The sequence below is a fragment of the Leptodactylus fuscus genome, chromosome 3, assembly GCF_031893055.1.
Source record: "Leptodactylus fuscus isolate aLepFus1 chromosome 3, aLepFus1.hap2, whole genome shotgun sequence".
In the NCBI taxonomy this organism is placed as follows: Eukaryota; Metazoa; Chordata; class Amphibia; order Anura; family Leptodactylidae; genus Leptodactylus; species Leptodactylus fuscus.
This window is the reverse complement of record NC_134267.1, coordinates 32,321,189-32,343,435: the sequence shown is the minus strand read 5'-3', so window position 1 is coordinate 32,343,435 and position 22,247 is coordinate 32,321,189. Positions and strand designations below refer to the sequence as shown.

The 22,247-nt window shown below is 40.9% G+C and overlaps 1 protein-coding gene across 1 annotated transcript in view; it reads right to left on the bottom strand.

The window, feature by feature from the left end:
• The window catches only part of MACROD2 (mono-ADP ribosylhydrolase 2), a 1,460,592-nt gene that overhangs the window by 1,088,897 nt on the left and 349,448 nt on the right, over positions 1-22,247 (bottom strand). The window lies entirely within an intron of this gene.

The window sequence follows — 22,247 nt, the reverse complement described above, 5'->3', positions numbered from 1 at the left end:
AGTTGAAGACCAGCGCTGGCAAAGGCAGAAGAGCACAAGTATGGCGTGTCAATGTAAAAAATGTAAATCCAATATTTTCTACAAATGATATAGAAAAGTAGAAAACACAAAGCATTTAATTAAAAAATAAAATATATAATAATAATAATAATAATAATAATAATAATATTATAATATTTATTATTAATTATTATTATTATTATTATTATTATTATTATTATTATTATTATTATTATTATTATTATTATTATTATTATTATTATTATTATATAAATGAGAATTCTACCTCCAGTTACTGAGTAGTATGTACTTACGCATCGGCTGCTCCATTTACTTGATGCATTTGCTCCATATTACTCTACTTCACCAGCTAGGCCACTTATCATTGAATATGCTAAGCAGGAACATTCCTACATTGACTTTGTAAAACTGTAGCTCAAGTGTCAGCCCTGCTACATTCAGTGATAATACAGGCGACACTCCTGACAGCCGCATCCTGCCAATGTCTTCATCCATCTAAAGCCCTTTAGGCTTGTTAATTAATTATTAAAATGTGCTGATAAATAACTGGAAATGAGAATAAAAATTCACCAACATAAATCACCTTATCTAATGTTGTAGCAACCACCATGTTAGAAGAACAGCTTTGATGGAAGACCTGCCACCAGCGGCTACGGAAGTGCTTACACATTCAAGACGAATCACTTGCGATTGTCAACAGAGCTAAACTGGGGGATTGACTGAGTGACTGAGTGCAGCCTGCGGATACTGAGCTTTCCTTCCAAACAGAGCACTGACCCTGGGCCAGAATGGCTCCTCCTAGGTGTATAGTACTTTAACCCCCTAACAGTCACATTCAAATGGTAAAAACCCAAAAATATTACTTTGCTGCAGATTTAGAAATTATGGCACAGATAAATATTACAGATAAACTCAGCACTCCAGTGATTTTTTATGCTAATTCAGACCATTTATTGTGATATACAATCCAAAACATTCAGTTGGCACAATGCCACCTTCATCAGACAGTTTGTAGTGAAGGAAGACTGACGTAAGGTAAAGCATGTAAGGCCATGGGTGGAAGGAAGGTGAACAGAAAACATGAACAGGGGCTGCAGAACTGGCACATTGCCGAACATTGGATACTGGGCATTTATGGAATGGTGTACCAAACTGCAGTTCCATTTATAGCCACTACATAATGAATGGCGCTGTGCTTGTTCCACGACCCATTAATGAGCTGTGAAGGTGGACAGGAATCAGACCCCCAATCTAAGGATAGGCCATAAAAAGGGTTGTCCAGTCCCAAATGCATAATTTATATAGAATGCTTACCTGCAAGTGATAGGGAATGGAAGTTGTACTTATCCTATTCAAGCAAAAAGCAGCAGACTCATCCACTGTATAGTGTTGGCTCTGGGGTACTGCAGTTCTTCTCACATTAGTTGAATAGTAGCAGACGGCTTCAGTTCCCTGTCCAGCACCCAGATAAAGCCAGATCAGCTGATCTGTGGGGGTCCTAGGTCTTGGACCCCCAACAAACCACATGCTGATACCAATCCTCTGGATACTTCTATTACTAGGTACCTGAAGTCTTATTTTCACAACCTGTGCACTAGTAGAATCTGCTTGTTCATTTTATGATGTCATTTCTATAAAATAATAAATCTACTAGCAATTTGCATTGCACTTTAGTGTTGAGCGAGTAGTGTTTGATCGAATACCTCGCCACCATAGGAATGCGTGTAAGCGGGCAAACACCCAGGGGTTAAGCGCATGGAGTTTTCAATGTGTTTAACCCCTTGGTGTTCGGCCGCTTACACGCATTCCTATGTTGGCGAGGTATTCGATGGAATACTATTCGCTCAACACTACACTTGACAATAAATAAGATATGGAAATAAAGAATCACTGCCTATAACCTATTATACCCGCTCTGACCACTGTATTATAAGTAGCCATTTGTGAGTATCCTTGGCTGTATTCTAAAAGCCTAAGGTAATGACTTGTACTAGTTCACACACAGACAGTCTATGTTTATCTGTAAATGCCATTAGAGATTACATAGACGAGAACATAACGCTACATTATAACCTGACAAACATTTTCATAAATATGTCGCAAGGAAATGTAGAGCACAAGGAAACTCAATTATTAAGTTCATTTGCGTGAATTGCCATCTGTATGAAAGGCATTACAAAAATCTCGCCCATTTAAAGGCAATTACATTCAACTATCGAGTTACTAAAGTCAACACAAGATACAAATCTCAAGTGGATAACAGCGAGGGAAACGTTACTCTAGAATGCCGCCTTTTCACTGCTCCTGTAACGTTACGTGAATACCTTTTCAGAGGTGAAGGTGGAAGACATTTTACAGAAAGAACAGTTCTCTAAAGGCTGCATATTTCCTTCGGGTTAGACATCTGATTACATGGATCTAACCTTTCCTTGCATACTTTCCCCTTTATTGTGTACATATGAAATCTACACCAACTTCCTTAAAAAAAAAAGAATGCAAAGGTTGTGTCTATTAGAACTTGAGTTTATAGCAGAGGCAGATTAAGAATCTCCCGGGTGCTGCTCTACAGCTACTGGACAGAGGGAATCTGACAGGACCAAGTAAAGGGTCACAGATATTAAAGTGGTTTTATGGGGAGTCTACCACATATGTCCTCATTATGTGATAAACCCAGAGATTGTAGGCCGGTTCCGATCCCAAGTCACATCACTGGAACTATAACCCCCTCATGTCTAGAGTTCATCGCTGGCTACCAGGTTCGTCATATACAAAACGCCAAAGGAAGTGATGATGGGTTCCCTGGAGAACCCCTTTAATGCTGGCAAAACGCCCTGATTTGGGTGTAAGGAGTTAAAGAAGCCCTCACCAGAGGTGCCTGGAAGTGGTTTACAGTCCTCTACATATTCAGAACACTTGTACACTTAGTCAAGCCCAGCATACACGTGTATGGGAAAAGAGGTTTGGAGGAATAGCCATCAGCAAATGCTTCAGTCACTGAAGGTGTACGGCTAGATTAATATACATACCATATATGCAGGGGTGAACCTGCCCCTTTCGCCGCCCAAGGCGAACGACAGAAAGCCTCCCCCCCCCCCCCCGGGAGGAGGGAGGGGGCGGAGCACCTCAAAGGGGGTGGGGCTTAGCGCCGTTCGCAGGCAGAGAGCAGGCATGGAGAGGACCTGCTCTCTGCCTGAGCGTGAGGGGAGGCCGCTGGAGCAGCGCTGCTCCAGTGGCCTCCCCAATCCACCGCTCAGTGCTAAGCCAGTCCAGGACAGTTTGTCCTGGACTGGCTTAGGTAAGCAAAAATGCCGCCCTCCCTGAGGCCCTGACATGGCGCCGCCTGAAGCGGTCGCTTCAGGTCGCCTCATGGGAGGTGCGGCGCTGCATATACGCTACAGTGTGAAATGCTTTGTTTCAAGCACAATATGATGGCAACAGGCTCATATTTGCCATAACGGTAGTGGATTATTTACCGATCACTATCCTAATGAAGATATAGAAGTAAATAAATGTCATTGTCAGTGGTTTCTAAAGGGGAGCTTATCATTGAGATTGGTCATACAGATCTTATAGGGCCTGGGATTTATTGGAGTAATGAACAATTACAAAATGATCAACTGGAGTTATCAGGTTTCAATTCTACAATCTCAACCCTTTTAGTTGCCCCTCTGTTTAAAGGGGTTGTCCAACAAATTTTTATTTGGTGACCTATCAGGATAGGCCATTAAAGGGGTAGTCTAGGAGGTTTAGGTTATCGTTAGGATAGACCATAAATATCTGATCGGTAAGGAGGTTGCATCCAACACTGTATAGTGGCCATGAGGCATAATTGTAGCTCAGCTGCCAATGACATCAACGGGAGCGAAGTTGAAATAAAACAGTCCAGTTGGATTCAGCTCTGTACAAGGTTTAGTAAGGGAATAGGCCACTAGAAGAAAACTTGGGGAAAGCGGCTTTAATTTGAGGTCCAACTCCTAGGGGCCTCCATCGAGCTGCTGTTTGAAGGTATTGCAGCACTTACATGAGCACGGTTATCTTTTCATGGTTTACACAGTTTTATAGTGGCCAAGTGATGTCATTTAAGTTTAGTTCCATTCACTTCTATGGGGCAGGGCTGAGAATTTTATAGAAAGGCATTCATACATGTGAGGCAGCTGCCATCATGTGCTACTATTGAGTACACATTAAATAGTTGGCTTGTCTGGCTGAAAACCATTTCCTTAGACTCCACCATAAACATGCATGCTCATCCAGCTCTTCTTGAGGCCCGGTTCACATCTGCGTTTGGGTTTCCGTTCGGAGAGTCCGCTTGCAGGACTTTATTCTCTGCATGTTTTGTGTGGAAACAGAGTGGAAACCACACAGACCCCATCCTATAGGGTCCACAGGTTTGCCAGATAACTGCTTTTTAATGCGTATAGGTTTTCATTGAGGAGGGTCCCCAAGCGGACTCCCCAAACAGAAACCTGAACGCAGATGTGAACCGGGCCTAAACAAGTCCCATTTATACCGTTATTTCTACCTGTTAAAATATGCAGAGGGTAGTTTTGCAAATTGGGCTTTCTGAATCTTATCACCAAGGTATTGATAACAGATGATCAAACCAATGTCAATGGTTCAAACACACTAGGATCCATGTGTAAGGAGTTTCTTCAGCTTTCTCTTTCACTCACAAAGCCAGCCTCCATCTGCCCATAGCTTACATACATTTTATTAACTTAAAGGAGCAATATTTGTTCCTCCTCGTATAATCTTGTATGCTGACAAATCTAACACAAGGAATGATATAACTGCAGACAATAAGATTAGGGCAGGACACCCAGGCCCCATATGTTTATGCGATTGCAAGGCTCCTTGGTGGTTTGTAATATTGTCATTATATAGGATAAAGGATGCTTTGTCCCTTATATTACCATCATATCCTTTTTCCAAGCTATTATTCTAATATAAACAATTCCAGTCTGGTGGCCTCTCATCAGCCTCTCTCATAACTCATATTCTCTGATCCATTTATTATTTTAAGTATCCGTCTAAAATGTGTTTTGATTTAAAGGAACGATTGAGAAAAAAATATATATTGGATTCCTGAGGTTTTATGCGCAGTAAACGTGCTGGAAGAGGAGGACCCCTGATCAGCATTGTATTACTCAGCTTGTGATCGGAAAGTACATGTTGGTGGAAAAAGCTCCACGAGGCAGCGAGAGGGAATAAAACCTGTAATTTACCTGTTCCCGATGAAGGTAAATAATGGATAAGTGTAATGAGACATGAGATGCTCTCCACGTTCTTTATCAAATAAATGGGAAAATAGCATTTTTTTTTTTTTTGGCAAACTGTTATATAGATTTAACCAAAATTTCTTAAAGCAACAGGTATGGTGACACAGTTAGGCTCCGTTCCCACGGAGTAACGCGCCGCGCATTCAGACATGTATACACGTGTCAGAGGGTGAGCGCACAAAACAGATCCCATTCATTTCGATGTGTGCCGGCTCACGCGCGCTACACATTGAAATCAATGGGTTAATAAGCCTCCCATTGATTTCAATGTGTAGTGCGCGTGAGCCGGCACACATCGAAGTGAATGGGATCTGTTTTGAGCGCTCACACTCTGACACGTGTATATGTGTTTGAATGTGTGGCGCATTTCCATATCTAATGATTGTGATCCATCTTGAGAAGTAAAGGTATCCACCAAGGAGGATCAACCAGACATGTTAGATGATTTCAACAATGAAGCTCCTGGTGATGTCCTAAATGACCATATAGGTGATCACAGGAGTGTCAGCTGGGTATGTGCGGTAAGATTTCAGATTAATGTAAAGTCATATGGACAATTCCAGAATGAGGATCAAGTTATTTATAATGTAAAGCAAGGTCAACTCCTAGACCCCAAGTGATGTCATCTTCTGACATATATGAACAGGGTTCTCCTACAAGAAGCAATACACACTACACAAAAGTTAGTTGAACCCACTAGTTTTGGCATTCATGCCATGCATGTAACATACGTGAATAGCATGACTTCCTCATGCCAACTATCTGCAAATTAAAGAATCGGCCATGTAGAATTTCAAAATGGCTGGCCCCTTGCTCTCATGGGACAGGAGTAAACATCAGGGGTGTCTGGCAGTGAGTTCCCTGGGCCGCAAAACTAACAGGAATATGACCCCAGGCTCACGGACCCATGATAATACACAGGTGTGTGTATGTGACCATACGAAAATAATGTGCTAGTGGTTAAAAACATGGCTAGCACACAGACAAAGCAAACGTTCATGTGCATGGAGTCTTCGTCCCAGCTTGGAAAAAATTAAGTTCCAATAGGTCTCTGGCCCATATTGTTCCTGCTGTAGAGATGTAACATTGCATATTACGTCCTAATTTACAACAGGCCGGGGAGATACGAATGTACATTGATAATAATAGAAACCTGCCAAGAGGAGAAAAATTCACTTTCTACAAAATAGCAACAAGATCTTGTTAGTTTCAATTATGCAAAAGTAAAAACATGTTGAATTTAAGGACTGGTGAGGGGTATGACTGTCTGCAGAGAGTTGGATGATAAATATATACATTTTTCTACATAAAAAACGAATCAAACAATATCAGGATGAAGTCATTTTCCCACAAGTAAAGGCAGCTTATGAGACACCGAATTTTATGTTTCTTTCAATCATATGAAAAAGGATTTGCATGAATTATCATGTACGACTGAAAATCAAGATTACCTATGGGGTTTATCTGTATAAAATAAGCTTTTCCGGGCTGTAAACACGAAACACAAAATAATGAATATATATTATTGGTAATTTAGTTATCCATAAACATTCACGGTTATATTCTTGCCTATTAAGATATGCACAGTTTGTAGAGGGAATTCTTCATTACAAATTAAACCTGTTGTAATAAGCGCTTATAAGAATGGCAATATTTAGACTAAGCTGTCGCATTGCAGTTCCAGCCAAATCTTATTGAATGCGAGCATTCAACCACTTTCAATTAGTATTTTTCTCTTTCTTTTTAGTACAATGGCACCAGGTCGGTCTGCATTGGCAGCAAAAGAAAAAGCTTGATACCTCCGATTTTCACAATACCGCACAAAGGAGCTCAGTTACTCTACATTTCATTCTGGAGCGAGTATTGAAACGCTTAGATGAAATACTCAAGTCCATATATGTAAAAAACATACGGTGGTCAACAAATAGCTAATCGGACCCCACAGTGCTAACTCCTGTTGTAGGTCTCTCTTTGTAGATTCTAGTTAGGTAAAAAGGTGTATCAAGTTTCCTTGTGTCTAAAGGTAACAGAATCCCAATTCCAGTAAGAACCCGCAGTTATCTTGTTAGTTCTTCTGGTTGTCAAACACAAAACTGATTAATTCAATTTGATTAAAAAATAAAAAAAAAATCCTCAGCGGTCTATGAGCAGTAAAGTGCAGAAAAGTTGAGATTCTAGACTGGGCAGCCAAAAATCTCAAGTCACTTTCCCACTACATAGTTCCTCTTTTTCAAAGATTTCACATCTACAAATCTAGAAAGTCAAAATTTTAGCTCAATGTAAATGTGCCATGTGTATACCAGTGACTAGATGTAACAAAAACTGTAAGTCTAGGCCAGAGTAGGCGTATGGGAGGTTCCAGAAGAAAAGCCGTCATTCCTCATCTATTAAACCTGTATATCCATCTTAAGACAGAGGCAAAGAGGTTGAAGATAGATATTCCTTCACATAAACCTTTAATTTGGCTTGAAGGAGTAGGAGATAACAGGTTAAGACCAATTTCCAAAAGGAAGTTCTTGTTACAAAAAACAACACACCACAGGAATGTGAGAAGCCATGGCTTCTGCTGATAGTATTCGCCTCCTGGACATCTACAGAATTGTCACAATGTTGATTGCGAAGTTGATAGGATTCATCACATTCATCAAGTGGTCAAAAAAGACCCCTCTCTGTGACCTCCACTCTGCATTAAAAACCACATGGAAATTTTTTTCAGGCAGGTCATTATGATAATGGCAAATCCATATTTATATCAGTTTTATTATGTGTTATCACTTTGGCGATAATTAAAAGTTAAACATTTTTGCAAATATAAGTAATTAAACATTTTGCAGAGTTTTAAAGATTTCCCCTATCTTATGGTCACAGTCTGTTGTCTTGATCGGTTGCCAGTGGATACGACCAATGAGTGCAGGAACTAATGCGCCATGATTTCCTTATTGAGGCCGAGATATCTTCTGATACATGTAGTGTCCATAAAAGATGGTCCAGCAACAATAAGGACACCATGGCTGGGTTTCTGGCAAGTCTCAGACCATAGAAAGTTTCTGCATTCGTGGTCATATCCATTGGCAACCCATCAAGATAACAGTCTGTCACCACTAAGATAGAGAAAATCTTTTCAACTCTGCAGAATTTTTAACTACTTTTATTTGCAAAAATGTTTAACTTTTAATTATCTACAAATATAGATATGATTATGTTCATGGGAATATCCCTTTAAGTCTTTACTTTTTACTAGTAGGCCGGCGATAGACCTCCAGGGTGCTGTGGAGACTCCTCAGAAACCCGTGATCTCAATGTGGGAGGGTCAAGGGGGTAAAAAGTGCCCCTCTACCATTCAGATGCCTTGATCGATATTGATCACAGCATCTGAGTGGTTAATCTGCTGGTTGAATATTTTCTGACTCCAGCAGATATAACACGGACCAGGGACTATCATACAAGCAGAGACTGGAAGCGACCTGGCAGGCATCAATGTGATGTACCATTACGGCACTGAATGTTAACTATACGTTCATTACTATGCAACAAGGTGGAAAGAGGTCAAAACAAAACAAGAAAATCATCAAAAAGATCCTCAATGTGGCCTTATAGCTATTTGTAGTGAATCACTAAACTTGTTCTCATCATTTACAGTTTTAAACGTGCCTTGAAGAGTAATTTCGTCAAGGTGGTCCGTCATGGAGGCTAGTCTCCGACCTATATACAATCTAGCCTGGTTATAGGTATCATTCCCCACCGTCAGAATGGTGGCCGGTCTGCCTTACACTTGTAGAGATCATTCCTCTCTCACTCAGTTTGCATGGGCCTGGTAACTGATACAGGGCTGTCAATAATCCATGTAGCCGAATGGGGTAGAAACCATCACAGTAGAGAACATTCCTCCCGCATTCAGTTTGCATTGGCATGTATAATCAGGCAGATGCAAACAAGTGCAAATCAATGTGTTTTCTTGTTCATCGACACTTGAGTGTCCGACATCTAGCCGTGTAATACAGCCTTTATAGATCAAGAACCTTTTATCTCATTGTTTTGTTATTTTTATATCAGACCCTAGTGAAACTTTGGCAGCTCTGCCATGTAAGAACGTTGTATTATAAAAAAAAAAATCTAGCTGTGAATTGAGATAAAGTGAGAGCAATCCTTTGTACAAGCAGAATGGCTCCCATTGATAATTGTTTGTATGGATCACTATACATGTTTACTGGTTATCTACAGCTTCCCATGGGGTTTTGTAAGGCATTTATCTGCAAAATTGCAGCAGACTAATTACGTTACAATAGTTGATTTGTATCTGATTGTCTATGATCAATGTAGAAATATTGATCAATAAGCAATTTGTGTCGGAGCTTAATGAGCTATTCATCATAGCAAAGCTGTCGGAGTTGAAGTAAAGAATATTAGAAAAAAATATATACAAAAAACATCTCCCAGAGTTATCCGTATTTGATATACAAAAATATTTAGGGTTTTTCTTCTTCTTTGCATATACACAAGGTTTACCTTTTCAGAAGGACTTTTCCATAGTAAGAAGTGTTAAAGAGGCTTAATATGGTCTCCACGGTCAGGGTGGCTGTCCTAGGCTGGAGCAGACAGACAGGGACCACCCACCTGTTAGTAGAGACTCTAATTAACATAATGGATTGCAGAAATGATTGCTTGGGAATAGCGATGGCTAGAGAAAAAAATCCCCACTGCGTCTGAATCAGTAGAGTGGTGCCTATTAAAGCAAGCAAAGAGTTGGAGTTGGTGGTGAAAGGTGCTCTTTAATATGGGCTCCACTGCAAAAGATGGTCTGCCAAGTGGGCATTTTGTGCTTATACAATGGGATGGCAAACTTATTGTTATTGTTCAGGGTAACTGATCTACTAGACATTCCAGTTTCTTGAGTAAATCTTAAGATGGTCATACTCAGATGATTGTCGGGGATCTTCCAACTCCACCACGATAGCAGATGTCAGGGAAGTTAAAAGGATGGGGCAGTAGAAATCCAATTGGCTGACCCTTGTTTTTGGGAAGATAAGTCACAGAATCTAACAACAGAGGGGGCAACACGGTGGCTCAGTGGTTAGCACTGCAGCCTTGCAGCGCTGGAGTCCTGGGTTCGATCCTGCCAGGAACATCATCCGCAAGGAGTTTGTATGTTCTCCCCGTGTTTGCATGGATTTCCTCCCATTCTACAAAGACATACTGATAGGGAAAAATGTACATTGTTAGTCCTATATGAATCTCACAATCTACATTAAAAAAAAAAAAAAAAATCAGCTTCCTCCTGTCTTCCATTTAGTACGGAAGTGCTACAAAGCCAAAGTGTGCACGTGTATTGGGGGCATCAGGTGGTATACTAGTCAGCCTAACCATTGTTTGGCTACCAATATGTAAACAATGCTCATTAGTTATGTGGTCACCTGTTTTTAGGGTAACACAGGCAATTAAATCACACCAAAACATTAAGACTGGCCATCCACTATAGATACCTGCCAGCCTAACATCTATTTCGATGACAGATCTCCTGATCTCCCATACACATGTATGATTGAAAAGGGGACTAAGCCATTGCCAAGCACCTCCAATAGTGGGAAAGGACTAGGCGCTGTGAGATAAGCTAAACAGTTGCCATCGAGGGAGAGTCACATTAAATAGTTGTCCAGTCCCACCAAAATTGGCAGGTTTGGCCACCATGAGTATTATGTGAATGACCACCTTGAACCTGTATCAAACCTCAAGAACAGACTAACAAAGACTACAGAGTAAGAGAAATGTGGCATAAGCAGCTGTAGAAGACCATCAGGTGTGGCTCCCACCATAGCTACAATATGGTACAACATGTTCAAATCAACATCAACCACAAAATACCTGGTTGTGCAAAGTAGCGCTCTTTGCAGTCACTTACCCCTAGGATTAAGGGGTCCTGGGGAGAAAGACTACACCTTATGACTACCATAAACCCTAACAAGCAGATTGCCATCTAACGTCCGTGTTGAGTTTATAGTTGTCTGGGGAAGTTAAACTTGCCGTAATTCACCTGGCAGATTCTACATATGATTGGAACCAGTCCCCAATCCCCGGGTCCCTTTGCCCCTTTTTCCTCTCCTGATCTTACAGGTAGGCAGTGTTCTCAGAGATGTCTGACTATAGTAAAAGTGATCAGGCACCAAGTTGAAACCCCCAGGTTCATCATGAAGAACCCACCAGATTAATTAAGGTAAAATTAAGTCCCTGGACAACTCATTTAAAGAGGTTGAACCAATTTTGGCCACGCATATACAGCCTAAATGATACTCTACTACCCCTTGAACCCCCAAAGGAGGCGCAGCAGTGTTAGGATCACTGTATATAACCATTTCACAATTAGTTTCCCTTCTACCTATTTAGGTTTTCTTTCTAAAAACAAAACAGGCAACACTTGGACAATTAAACCATTTTTAAGAATCACTCAGTAAACACATCTGTGCTAGATAAAAAAAAAAAAAAAAAGAATACCAAATGCTCACAAGACATAAAAGGCTAGCTGAAAAAAATACTCATTTAGCTCCGAGGTAAACAAAGGATTAGCTTGGAATAATCTCTAATGAATGCTCCTAAAAACAATAGAATAAAAGAGCAATCATTCAAGTAAACTACAAGTGTGTGGGAGGTGGTGAGCAAAGGCAAAAAGCAACAAGGCAACCAGATACCAGATCCCTGCTCACTCACTATTAGGAAACGTACAAGTGATCAAATCTAAAAACTGCAGGTCAGGTGTTCTGACAGAAGTGACACATGGCAGGGATGTGACCTGTGTCCCTGCCTCTTTGCCAGGGGTACTGTACTCTGTCCGTCACAGCTACTGTCCTCATACATCAGATGGAGGAAGGAATGCTGAAACTTTATCCACCTTTTATACAAAGTAGTCTGACAAGTTTTGGGAATTTCACCTCCATTTACATTTCCAAGCCTAATCTTGGCCAGACCTTAAGGAGCAGAATGTGTAAACAAGGGGCCATTGCGTCTCAGCTTCATTGTCACCACAGGAGCTGCCTTCTACATCAACTTTCACTGGAAAAAAAAAAAAAAAACTCTCCATGAACTAATTACTTTAATTGTTATCGAAGAAAAGATGTCACTGAGAAAGCGAAGATGTCAGTAAGATATACAGGAAATATGTTTTGACTCAAAATAAAACTATACAAAAACATGTATTCAAGCAAAACAGTATTAAAAAAAACAAACAACAAAAAAAAAAAACACAACACTAGCAAGACACAACAATAAGGAGGCATCCAATGAAAAGCAGCACAAACCATCAAGGCAGGTGGAATTGGGCAGCTCTGACGCCTACATAAATTGACACCCCACTCCTCTTAGGCTGGACTTACACCACCGTAGTTTTGCACTGCAAATGGTCCGCAATTGCGGGTTCAAAATTGCGGACCATTTACGGTCCCATAATTTTCTATGAGGCCTCTTACACGATCGTAGATTTTGTCAGTGGTGTGGCGTGCCGCAACCGTGGTCTGGACAGTATACCGCATGTCCGTAATGGCCGTGCTTTTACGGCACGGCACGGCACGGAAGGTCCAATAGAAGTCTATGGGCGTCATGATACGTCATCTCCTCGATATCTATAGTTTTTTTGCTGAAGCCCTAGATCATCCATCACCAGTCCCTCCAAACCATCCCCATATACATAGATTTTTTGTTTTTTGACCGTCACCAGACACCAGTCTTAGAGACAGATAGTCTAGGGTCACCTGAATCAAACTGTTCTCCCCTTATGCATCACTGCCTCCTTCGCAGAGATATTGCTGTTTTTATCAAATAGTCTTTCTGGAGTAACGAGGACGTCCATCTTTCTGTGCCCAAGGCAACAACGGCAAAACGCCAAACTGCATATTGACCGATGGATCCCAAATTTCCATAAAGCTATCTCGGGTACACCTGGTGACAATGAGGAAGCAGTGCACCTTTGATCAAAAGGAACGAATGACAATGCACTCCCTCCATCATATTGCTGAGCTAAGTGTGCATGTGTTCTCAATAGGAAGAGAGGACTAATTTTCTACTAGTCACCAATAGTCACAAAAACTGAAAAAAATGGAAGGGGAATACTCAACATATGTATAAAATTTACTTTATTGGATATTGATGTTAAAAAGCATTTAAGAAGGATGGCTACCAACAGACAAGAGGGTCAGCCCCAAAACCCGGTATCAGAAGTGTGGTAAGTATTACATAGGATACAATACAAGTACAAAAGGTTAAGTAATAAATGGTAAAAGGATAAATATCCTGAATCAACATAACGCAGCTAACAAATGTATTGAATATTATAGAGGACCTAGATAATGAACAATCATAGTACCAGGATCGAAATAGATCATGTAATGAGTTAAAAAGTCCTCAGTATAGTGACTTGATGATATAGATCTTAGAGTACATACACTTAGTATAGATTACATATAATCAGGGTCCAATAGATAAGTTAGTGTAAAAATTACAACTGCAAAAAAGCAGCATACAGTACTATCAGGGGGAAAAAACCCAGTCACAGTACACACTAGGGAGAAATTCAATGAATACAGTATCAAAGACAAAAAAGTAAACGCACACCCATAGTAGACAAGTGGTCTGAGACCTGGTTGGAGCAGACACCTAACTCCTATGTGAGTGCCTTCATCCAGGGGTCCATTTATTACTTAACCTTTTGTACTTGTATTGTATCCCATGAAATACTTCCACACTTCTGATACCGGGTTTTGGGGCTGATCCTCTTGTCTGTTTGTTGGAAGCCATCCTTCTTAAAGAGGACCTTTCATGGTTTGGGCACAGGCAGTTCTATATACTGCTGGAAAGCTGACAGTGCGCTGAATTAAAGCTCACTGTCGGCTTTCCTGATCTGTGCCCCGGGTAAAGAGCTTTCGGTCCTGGTACCGTAGCTCTTCACAGTCAGAAGGGCGTTCCTGACTGTCTGTCAGGAACGTCCTTCTTCACAGCAGCGCCCATTGTGCTGTACAGTGTGAGCGGGGAGGAACGTCCCCTTCCTCTGCTCACGGTGCTCGTCCATAGACAAGTATTATCAGGAGGGGAGGGGACGTTCCTCTATGCTCACACTGTACAGCGCGATAGGCACTGCTGTGGAGAAGGACGTACCTGACTGACTGTCAGGAATGCCCTTCTGACTGTAAAGAGGTACAGTATCGGGACTGAAAGCGCTTTACCCGGGGCACAGATCAGGAAAGCCGACATTGTGCTGAATTCAGAGCACTGTTGGCTTTCCAGCAGTATTTAGAACTGCATGTGCCCGATCTGATGAAAGGTCCTCTTTAAATGCTTTTTAACATCAGTATCTAATAAAGTATATTTTTATACATATGTTGAGTATTCCCCTTCCATTTTTTCAGTTTTAGTGTAGTAGTTTTAGATTATAGGAATACATTGTTGACAATGTGACCCATACAGAGGGAATTTGCTGTGCTTTTTTATTTTCGTTGTCCCCTTGTTGACATGTTTGTTATTTAGTCACCAATAGTGCCTGCCTATTTCTGTATTTCATTATCAAATCCAACAGCCTGGTCCTGCTTGATGGCATTACCAGCAAATATAAGTACAATCGCAGAAAGTCTGCCTAAAGCACGCTCTCATGAGTCATCAAAAACAGCTCCACCCCCCCAAAAAAAGTGAGACCCTTAATTACTGATCACGCACTAATTTTATCATTATTATTTAATACAATTGTTTAAGTGAAAATCTATGAACCTGTATTAAACGGATTACAAATAAAGGGGCATATTTATTAACACTGGCACCGCCTCTCCATAAATCAGGAGCACTCCCATATACCAGAATGGTAATCTGCAGCAGATAGGAAACGGAATAGCTATCCAGTATAACTCACACCTGAAAACTTAGACAGACATTCTCCCCCATAGTGCCGCAACCCACGAATCTGTGTATTCTGTGACACATTTACTCAGTGTCTGTAACCATGTTTCCCTCACTCTTCCTGAGGTCAGGTTGCTGTTATAACTTGCATGTCCGTATTGACACTTTACAGTCCAAGTCCCTGAGTATGTTTTATTTATAAGTCTTGGTGCTTCACAAGGTCTGTAAAATGAATTCACTTCCTTAATGTTACATCAAGGATGAGGTGCAGCAGCTGTTAATCCGCGCTCCCCTCTCTTAGTGAACTGACGCGCTCTCTTGTCATCTTAGATGTTTTGTATGAGATCAGTCATTCTGAACACTGGTGCCGCTGGGCTTTCTTTTTACTCCAAATCCTCTGATCTTCTTTCTGTAACTAAACAGAAAAGCACCCCGGTGGCAGTAAATGCTCCAAGGATCTGATGGCGTATGCATGCGAACAGCTATTTGGGAAGAGTGAGATGTTGCTGTGGAGAGCATCATATATGTAAGACCTGAACAAAAAGCATCACCAAGACGACTGCATGTGATAGGATCCATTTATGTAAGGCAGAAAGGTACGTAAGGAAGGAGTCAGCAGTGATTCAGCACTGGATACCCTTCAATCTATACTCTGCAGCTTATGTCAGGGTCTGGGGCTGCTAGGTGGGGTGGTATAGACACAAAAGTCCAGATTCTTTAGTCCAAAACAAAGGTAGAGTTTATTTTCACTCAAAAAGGTAGAGCAGCAACAAAAGGAAACAATACAAAAATAAATCCCTGCCCGGCTAGGCTGTAACTAAACATAGAATAGGTTACCTCACCTAGAATAACAGAAATCAAAAGCCAGAAGAATCATTCAGGACACAGCTCCAAAAATATGACCTCTCTGTCAGCTCTCCAGCCAAACTCTGCCAAAGTGTTGCTGCTGGAGCTGACTTCTTAAGCCTCCTTGACGAGGAGACTCTCAACAGCTGAATCGCTGCCGGAACATCCCCAAAGTGTGGACTGGAGGGGGGTGGAATGACAGGTCCCACTACTAACCTACCTGTCATTTCTAAAAATCCAGCCCAGTACTGAGCATTTACCAAAATGCTCAGCAGACGAAAGTTGTCTGCTGAGAACAAACATTCTTTCTGGAGTTTTATCATCTCACCCACCTTAGTAGTCTGGGTATGATATACACTCCCTCCATTACCTGACCAGCCATTGGCTTACACTTCGTACACAGAATGTAACGTCTCTCCTGAGTTACCGTTCTTTATAAAGTTCTTAAAGAAATTTTACAATGCTGCAAATGGGGAAGATTCCCAGAATAAGAATAGACTCATCAATATGGGGAGGAATTGAAGCAACTGAAGGAAAATTCCCAAAAATAAATATACTCTATATATCCATCCATCCATCCATCCATTTATCTTACTTTAAAAAGAGTTGTCTGGGCTAAAATTTTAATTTAAATGAGTCCCGATGAGGTGAAAAAGACCCAGCGTGGCCTGGTCCTGCAGCTCGGGTGTGTTCTTTGGATGGAAATCCTCGCTGCATGTGCCAATCAGTGGCCTAAGGAAGGGACCCGGGGACATGACTATCTGAACTGTGACATTCATGGGTTCCTTCGTTTGCTCACTTATTGGCCTCAGTGGTCACGTGACCATAAACACCAAATAAACCCTTAGCTTCTGCACGCCAGTTAAAGCAGTACCAATTGGATTATGGGCTCAGTTCACATTTCCGTTTTTAAGTTTGTTGCTCTTATCCATCATAGGCCCCCATGGGCCACAAAAATCAGAGGCAGCTCCTGCAAAAAGTTGCTGGGAATAGGTCAATTAGTAAGTTCTGGAAACAGAGACTCCCTTTAAATGGGTCATTTCTATCTTGACCAATCATGGTTGAGACACGAATATATGGCCACAAACCCCACAGAGGTGAATGGGAGCTAAAGAAACCATGTTGAACATCTGAGCTAAACTGTTTTTGTAGTGCCACAGATATAGTAACAGCCGTGCACCCATTCACCTCTGTAGCCCCAATTCACTTCTATTAGAGTTACTCATCTGTTTCCCAAAGTCCTGCCCTGGCGCTCATAACTTGTGGCTAGCTATTCCCATTTCGGTCGTGGTTGGCCGAGTTAGGATTAACCCTTTAACAATTCCCTAATCTATTAATGAAGATCAATCACAGTTAAATAACAATGGTGAACGTGTGGGAACGTAAGTCCGGTCAATATGAATGGAAAACTGGGAAATACTTACCCTAAACACCATAGAAATGTGCAGTACTATGGAATGAAGCTGGAAATAACAATGCAGATTAATGTCGTACTGCAGGAAGCGGGGAGGGACAGTAATAACTTGCCTTCGGGGAGTTTTAGGTAATATAAGGTCAATCCATCAGGAATATTTGAAAGATAAGTTTTAAAACCTGTCCCAAAATGTTTGGGTTATTTACAGGGAGGAATCTGTCTATCCGTCTTGTGTTGCTCGGTGAAAGCGGTTGCTGGGAGATGTACATGCTGTGATATATGTGCGAGATCCGAGAATTTAAATTGACTCGCATTGAAAGTTCACGGGTGATGCTCCCAATCTGATACAGCGGGAATATGAGACAAAGCCGCACCAGCCGCAGACCTGGACTAGCCGGTGATTAACCCCTCGGCAGCCACCGAGGCTGCAAACTAAAAGCTCAGTACGACTGTTAGATGTCGAGAGCACGTACGGAAGATGGCACCCGCCCAAATCTACAGCAAGGAACATAACAATTGAGAATCTCACATCTTGAAGTCAATGTAGTGAAAAAGTATTGTAAAATCAATGAGTGTACAGCGTCTTTTATACCTACAATGCTGACTTACAAGCAAAGTACTGAACTATAGTGCCTAATGCCAGCCTTAAGTACCCTACCATAGCAGATCTAATTTTTCATGCTTGTGGCTGGATGTGACATTATACAAATCTCTGGCATGAAATTTAAGCAACGTATTTCAATGAAATATAATTTTAAGGAATAATGTATCCAAGTAATGTATTTTTAATCACAGTATTTCACATGGGCTGAACGGAGCTCGGTTTCATTCCTTCGCCTCTGAAGAGATATTTTATATGGCAGCTCCTAACACCGCCTCGGGCATGATGAAACCTAAACCTTTGTGTCACACTTGTCATCAGAAGACAGTAGCTCTGTACCTATAAGATAGTCGTCCAGTCCAACCAAAATCAGCAGGTTCAGGTCTATATATATCTTCTATGTATTAGCTCCTTAACTTCAGGTACTGGAATACTAGCCATGACGGCAGAAATTCCCAACAGATTTTAATGGGGTCCATCAGGGGTTCTGGTATTTATGATGGCAAGAAAAACGCCATTCACCTTTGTAACCACCACATGACCAGGATATATTTTTATCCTTTGCAAACAAACACATCTTTCCATACAATGACTATAGGCACAGACCTTAAATCCGATAAGGAATTCATACTTAACCAGTTCTGAGACGTACGTAAAAGGGGCATAAATTAGTTGAATAACTCAAATGAAAAAAAAAGTTACAGCCCAAAATCGCATATACGAAAAACCTGAAAAGGACTCTGGTCCTGAACCATGGAAATTGGCCTGGTACTGAAGAGGTTAAAGAATATTGGATAATTGTCTATGTTTTTATTCTACATTAAGTGGCTGTGCGCAATTTCACCCTGGTACCAGTGCCTGAGGGTGTCCAAAAACCCTCCACCATATAAGCAGACATAAGCATAACACAAGGTAAAGGGGAGCCTAGTTGCATATTCTGCCATGGGGGGGGGGGGAGCGTCACCAAATGAACATCCGTTATTTGCAAAAAAAAAAAGAAATTAACACCCTATAAAGAGTATAAATTGTCTCGACATATTCTCGAACTCCATCCTCTTATGAAGTATTCTCCATCGCATTCTGCCAAGATTTTTTCTTTTTCTTTTTTTTTTTAATTTTTCAGCTGTGGTTTAGCTGAAAATACAAGAAAATGGTACAACTGGTCAGATTCAGTCATCCCCTAGCACTTTGTGTAAACCTACTCCATTTTTTTATTTTACCGATTCCCTAATTGGTCAGTTTGCTCTGTCACATTGCTTGTTCGTACGACAGATCACGAGACAATTAATCCACCACTTCCTGATCAATCTTAAGTATATGGCTGGCCTTAGGTGTCCACGGCTGTCACTTACCTCCTCCTACTTCTATTGCAACAGTTACATTTGGCTACATCCATAAAACAGATACATATTAGGGAGCCCTCTCCTACTTTTCTATGGAAGGGGGCAACACGTTTTCACCTGAAAGGTTAAACAAGGATGTAGACAAGGGGCAGAAATGGTTTTGGGCGCTGAGAATATGTTGTAGGTATATAAAGACATATCTAGAATACTAGATGTTCTTACATGCTATGAATACATATAATTATCTTGGCTAACTCTGACGTTTGTCTGAAATAAAGTGGATAGTTTAGTTAGGAAATTTTTCTTCCACAATAAATGTTTTAATGGGGCAGAGACTTGGCATCTCCTGCGGTGTACATGTTCTGCCGTCTTTAATTTGCCTGTTCACCAGATACAATTGAACTTCTTCCACTACCTCCCAAGAACCGTCTTTATGTACCGCATTCACCTGATTTGTCTTTCACACTCTTGAAGAAAGCCGTGGGGTGGACGGCATAAACCGCCATGTATATTCCTCCATCCTATTACTCGAATTTCATATGTATAATTACTGTGAAAACTGGTGGTTTAGTTGCAGGGAGGCTCCTGCACATTTATAATAGGATTTTGGAATTGCAAGAGATTTAGCTTAGTTTATCTTACAAGGATAAAAAAAGCTCTAGAAATGTACAGCGTGGTGTGGAAGCATGAAATACATTTACCATAGTCCTCTTATGTTAAAAGCATGAAAGGGATTTTCGCCCTTGAAATTAAACATCCCTAATGCCCTTCCTTTCCCATAGAAGGATATTGTCCCCTCTAGGGGTCCCAAAGTTGGTATTACAAATCAGATCTTGGTGGAAACTCTGTAGAGCCTCGCCATGTAAGATGTCCCATGGTAAGGAGAGGGACAACAGAATACAATAAGAGGCAATATATAAAATATTTAGTAATTTTGTAAAGCTGGAAAAAAGAGACGTGTGTCAATCCAGTTCAGATTATTATCCTGCATTATTGATCCAGAAGAAGGCAGAAAGTCTAGGAGGTGGAAGCCAAGATTCCTCATTTTAGGGGAAAAATTTCCTCCCTGCTCCACAAAGAGCTGACAAATACAGTCCTATGAAAAAGTTTGGGCACCCCTATTAATCTTAATCATTTTTAGTTCTAAATATTTTGGTGTTTGCAGCAGCCATTTCAGTTTGATATATCTAATAACTGATGGACACAGTAATATTTCAGGATTGAAATGAGGTTTATTGTACTAAAAGAAAATGTGCAATATGCATTAAACCAAAATTTGACCGGTGCAAAAGTATGGGCACCTCAACAGAAAAGTGACATTAATATTTAGTAAATCCTCCTTTTTGCCTCTAGTGGCTTCCTGTAGCTTTTAATCAGTTCCTGGATCCTGGATGAAGGTATTTTGGACCATTCCTCTTTACAAAACAATTCAAGTTCAGTTAAGTTTGATGGTTGCCGATCATGGACAGCCCGCTTCAAATCATCCCACAGATGTTCAATGATATTCAGGTCTGGGGACTGGGATGGCCATTCCAGAACATTGTAATTGTTCCTCTGCATGAATGCCTGAGTCGATTTGGAGCGGTGTTTTGGATCATTGTCTTGCTGAAATATCCATCCCCGGTGTAACTTCAACTTTGTCACTGATTCTTGAACATTATTCTCAAGAATCTGCTGATACTGAGTGGAATCCATGCGACCCTCAACTTTAACAAGATTCCCGGTGTCGGCATTGGCCACACAGCCCCAAAGCATGATGGAACCTCCACCAAATTTTATAGTGGGTAGCAAGTGTTTTTCTTGGAATGCTGTTTTTTTTTTGGACGCCATGCATAACGCCTTTTTGTGTGACCAAACAACTCAATCTTTGTTTCATCAGTCCACAGGACCTATTTCCAAAATGAAGCTGGCTTGTCCAAATGTGCTTTTTCATACCTCAGGCGACTCTGTTTGTGGCGTGCTTGCAGAAACGCCTTCTTTCTCATCACTCTCCCATACAGCTTCTATTTGTGCAAAGTGCGCTGTATTGTTGACCGATGCACAGTGACACCATCTGCAGCAAGATGATGCTGCAGCTCTTTGGAGGTGTCTGTGGATTGTCCTTGACTCTTCTCACCATTCTTCATCTCTCCCTTTCTGATATTTTTCTTAGCCTGCCACTTCTGGGCTTAACAAGAACTGTCCCTGTGGTCTTCCATTTCCTTACTATGTCCCTCACAGTGGAAACTGACACGTTAAATCTCTGAGACAACTTTTTCTATCCTTCCCCTGAACAACTATGTTGAACAATCTTTGTTTTCAGATCATTTGAGAGCCGGCTGTCCATGCTCGGCGACCAAACTTAACTGAACTTGAATTGTTTTGTAAAGAGGAATGGTCCAAAATACCTTCATCCAGGATCCAGGAACTGATTAAAAGCTACAGGAAGCGACTAGAGGCTGTTATCTTTGCAAAAGGAGGATCTACTAAATATTAATGTCACTTTTCTGTTGAGGTGCCCATACTTCTGCACCGGTCAAATTTTGGTTTAATGCATATTGCACATTTTCTGTTAGAACGATAAACCTCATTTCAATCCTGAAATATTACTGTGTCCATCAGTTATTAGATATATCAAACTGAAATGGATGTTGCAAACACCAAAATATTTAGAACTAAAAAGGATTAAGATTAATAGGGGTGCCCAAACTTTTTCATAGGACTGTACTGTATACATTGTGGAAGGGCCCATGAAGGCTAAAAGCATAAAACAGGGACCATTACATCAGGTCTCATAAATGTAGAGAAATGCAAATTTACATGGCGGTCAGTCTTATAATTCTCCCTTTATATATGTGCCCACAAGTGGTATTTTATGCTTCGGCTCCAAGAAGGAG